Source organism: Zeus faber (genome assembly GCF_960531495.2).
Source record: "Zeus faber genome assembly, chromosome: 1".
NCBI lineage: Eukaryota > Metazoa > Chordata > Actinopteri > Zeiformes > Zeidae > Zeus > Zeus faber.
Window position 1 is genome coordinate 6,015,977 of NC_137193.1, and position 5,000 is coordinate 6,020,976.

The following is a 5,000-nucleotide window of genomic DNA, read 5'->3' on the forward strand; positions in this document are numbered from 1 at the left end:
CAGTCCGGTGCGGTTGGATGCAGTTTGGTTCAGTGCGGTGCAGATGGATACAGTATGGTACGGTCGGATGCAGTTCGGTGCAGTCTGATGCAGTTCTGTGCGGTTGGATGAGGTTCAGTACAGTTGGGTGCAGTATGGTGCGGTTGGATGGCGGTTCAGTGTGGTTGGATGCGGTTTGCTGTGGTTGAATGTGGTTCGGTGTGGTTGGATGCAGTACATTGCAGTTGGATGTGGTTTGGTGCAATTCAGTGTAGTTTGATGCAGTCCGGTGCAGTTTGGTGCAGTTTGGTGCAGTTGGATGCAGTATGGTTTGACTGGATGCGGTTGGGTGCCGTATGGTGCCGTATGGTGCCGTATGGTGCGGCTGGATGCGTTTAGTGCAGTACGGTGGGGTTCGGTGCAGTTGGATGCTGTACAATGCGTTGGATGTGGTTTGGTGCAGCTGGATGCAGTACGGTGCGGTCGGATGCGGTTCGACGCGGTTCGGCAGTTCAGTTTGGCAGCAAAGGAAGTAGACGGTGTGTCGTGAGAACGCAGGCTCCATGTGACGTGGCTTCACTTCCTGGTCCAGGTCTCCGAGGGGCATCTGACCTTCTCTAGTGACCCCGCCCCCCCAGCGGCGGCCATCTTGAAGCCGAGCTCCTCTGAGGAGGGAGGGACTGCTTCCTAGTCCGGGCGGTATCCACGTGGGGCCAGAGCCGAACGTCTTCAACGAAATGAGGTTGTTTCCAAAAAGAGCAAGTGTCTTCGGTCTCGGTTGACATTTGGAGACGGCGCTGCCGCCTCCACCGTCTTTTTACCTCCTTGTTTCTGACGTGTTCTCTTCACTGTGCTGCACAGTTATTGATCCGTGCGGTGATTGGGAGTTTAGGCAACGCATCGATCCACTTCCATCAGGAGAATCCAGCGAGGAGCGAGAGAGCGTCCGTCCCTCTCCTCCACTGAGGGGCGTGGCCTCCGACAGCCAGCACGGGACCCTCGGAGCATTGGGAGCCGGACCCCCCGGACCCATGGACCCCTAACGGGGACCCTCTGAGCACGGGGACCCGGACCCCTCCTCAGACCCTTAAAAAAAAAAAAAAAGAATTGTTTAGTTGTTTATGATTGAGTGGGATTTGAGGAATCCTCCTTAAGTGTAACGTTTACATTACCTTACATTACATTACATTACCTCTGAAAGACACCGCAAAATAATCTATATTAATAAATAATAATAATACTATGAAATATAGCTGTTGGATATGTATTACAGTTTTCCAGATTCTGCGCAACGTAGCACGACTTACACGTTTTGGATTTTTACGACGACTCAGGGAAGAACCTTGGACTTATCAAGCGTTGCTACACGATGTCACAAAGGGACGGTTCTCAATGTGACGCCAACGTTCTTCAAATTTCGCTGACTCCACAAAGGTTTATCAAATATTTCCTGATACAAGTGTGGATCGGTGGAAAACCAACTTGGACAGCAACACGTAGGACGCGCTCCCGCTGTTGTTTGGGAAAACAGGTGGGAAGCATCCTGCTTCACTGGCTCCACTGGTTGCACGTTGGTCCTTCTGCTGGTGATGTCATCAAAGTGCTGCTCAAATACTTCCTGTGCAATATCAACCGACGAAAACATGTTCACAAATATTCCATCTTGTTGTTGATCACTTCGTCTTTTCATCTTCTCGGCTTAAATCTGCATTTTCAATATGATCAATGCACATCGAGACGTTATTGTTGTTCTTGGTTTTTGGATCATCTTAAATTCTGGATTTCTGGAAAGAGGATTATTCCGTTCATTGTTCAATTCTACATCCTTCCACCACTTGTTATGTATTCTCAAATACGCCAGCGCTGACTTTCGACAATTTTTTTCGGCATCTGGAACGACAACAAAAACTAACTTTGTAATTACTTTACATGACAATGATAAAAAATACATTTTATTGAATAAATCTAATAAGTAAATGTTCGTTATACTTCAGTTTAATAGATAACTTTATTGTCTATATTGTAAAAGAAAAAATATCCACTGACATCTACCATGTAAGAAGGTCCACAAATACATAAGTAAACACTTGGTTTGTAATCTCTAACCACTACGGAGCCAGTTTACACCGTACACTGGACACGGTCCAATGTACATTCTGAACCAGAACCTGCACATTTATAGTAGATAATACGATGACATCATAAAGCGTCTCGCTGTCAATATAATTTCCTTCATGTATCAGCCAAGCAGGACCAGCTGAATACTTGGGATCAAATTTGTTCTGTTTTTCACTCATTTCTGCTCCGTATGTGGATCCATTTGGATGAACCTTAAACCATAAGATCTCTTGTGACATAGCGGTTTAAACGATACCTCAACTGTGTTAGTAGTTTAAATTAAATGGTGTTATTTTAACATTTTTACAATCTGCTGCCAAAACAGCTGTGACCCGTGGAGGCATGGACTCCACCAGACTCTGAAGGTGTCCTGTGGTATCTGGACGTTGTGAGGCGGGGCCCCCATGGATCGGGCTTGTTGTTCCAGCACACAGGCTAGACCTCACTCCCCACGTGCACCAATGAGCCTTGGGCCCCATGACCCTGTCGCCCGTTCACCGGTCGTCCCTCCTTGGAGCACTTTTGGTAGCTAGTAACCACTGCACAGCGGGACCTGTGGTTGTGGAGATGCTCAGACCCAGTCGTCCAGCATCACAATGTGTCCACTCGTCCACCCCCGGAGCCTTGCCACCGAGGAGCTTTTTGACTGCCTCAGCGACCTCTGCCAGGCCTATGGACGAGACTTCCCCTGAGTCTTCAGACTCTGCCTCTTCCGCTGAGGACAATCGATCCGGTTCAGGAGTTCCTCAAAGTGCTCTTTCCACCGCCCGACAATATCCCCAGTCCGGGTCAGCAGTTCTCCTCCCCGGCTGAACACAGCCTGAGCTAAGCCCTGCTTTCCCATTCTGAGTTGCCGAACAGTTTGCCAGAACTTCCTTGAGGCCAACCGAAAGTCCTTCTCCATAGCTTCCCCCGAACTCCTCCCACACCCGGGTTTTTGCTTCAGTGACCGCCGAGGCCGCAGCCCTTCTAGCCTGCCAGTACCTGTCTGCTGTCTCGGGAGAACCCTGGGCCAGCCAAGCCCGAAAGGCCTCCTTCTTCAGCTCGACGGCTTCCTTCACCGCTGGTGTCCATTAACGGGTTCTTGGGTTACAGCCACGACAGGCACCGACTACCTTCCGACCACAGCTCCTAGCAGCCGCCTCTGAAATGGAGATTTTGAACATGACCCATTTGGATTCCATGTCCCCAACCTTCCCTATGATGCGCGAAAAATTCTTCCAGAGGTGGGAGTTGAAGACCTCGTGGACAGGGGCATCCACCAGGCGTTCCCAGTTCACCCTCACTACACATTTGGGTTTACCAGGTTTGTCTGGCAGCCTCCCCCGCCACCTGATCCAACTCACCACCAGGTGGTGATCAGTTGACAGCTCTGCTCCTACCCGAGTGTCCAAGACATATGGCCGCAGATCTGATGACACGACCACAAAATCGATCGTTGATCTTTGACCTAAAGTGGTCTGGTACCACGCACACTTATGAGCCACCCTATGCTCGAACATGTTGTTCGGTATGGCCAATCCATGACTAGCACAGAAGTCCAATAACAAAGCACCACTCGGATTCAGATCAGGCGGGCTGTTCCTCCCAATCACCTCCTTCCAGGTTTCTCCATCGTTGCCCATATGAGCGTTGAAGTCTCCCACTAGAACTATAGAGTCCCTATGCGGAGCTCCTTCCAGGACGCCACCCAGAGACTCCAAGAAGGACGAATACTCTGAACCGGTGTTCAGTGCATAAGCACACACAACAGTCAGAGCTTTCCCCCTAGCAACTTGTAATCGCATAGAGGCGACCCTCTCCTTCACTGGGGAGAACTCCAACACAGCGGCACTCAGCCGGGGGCTCGTGAGTATCCCCACTCCCGCCCGGCGCCTCTCACCCTGGGCAACTCCGGAAAATGATAAAGTACAGCCCCTCTCCAGGATTTTGTTTCCAGAGCCAGTGCTGTGCATAGAGGTGAGCCCAACTATATCTAGTTGGTACCGCTCAACCTCCCGCACCAGCTCCGGCTCCTTCCCCGCCAGAGAGGTGACATTCCACGTCCCTAGAACTAGTTTACGATGCCGAGGATCAGCAGGCCCAGGCCCGGCTGACATTGCACCCGACCCCAGCGCCTATCCCTGCAGGTGGTGGGTCCACAGGGTGGCGGCTCCATGGTATTTTTTCGGGCTGCCGAGCCCCATGGGTCAAGGCGTGGCCACCAGACGCTCGCAGGCGAGCTCCCCTCCCAGGTCTGGCTCCAGGAGGGGGCCCGGTTTCCCTATTCCGGGCAAGGTACCATGTTGCCTTGATTGTCGTTGCATTAGGGTCCTTTGAATCGCTCTCTGCTTTAGGAGACCCTACCAGGGGCTAATGCCCCCGACAACACAGCTCCCAGGTCACAAACCCCTCCACCTTACCGCGGCCCCTCCACCGCGGTAAGGTGGCGATTCCTCGGGGATATATATATATATATATATATATATATATATACCGTATTTTCGCGACTATAAGGCGCATATAAACGTCTTTTTTTTTCCTCAAAATGTGCGGCGCGCCCTATAGTGCGGTGCGCCCTATGTGTGTTCCGCGGACATAAGGCGAGGTGGCCCCAGTTGGAGGATAGACTCCAGCGGTGGATCATCGAGCAAAGAACGAGTGGGGCGAGCGTTTCGACGGTCACTGTTCGACTAAAAGCAGTAACGCTAGCGGAAGAAATGAAAATTGAACATTTTCAAGGAGGTCCGTCGTGGTGCTTTCGTTTTATGAAACGGTGCCATTTTTCCATCCGGACCAGGACTACAGTAGCGCAGCAACGTCCGGCGGATTATAATGAAAAGACTGCAGCAAACACATCGCCGACAAACGCATCCAGCCAAGCCACATCACCAACATGGACGAGGTGCCGCTGACTTTCGACA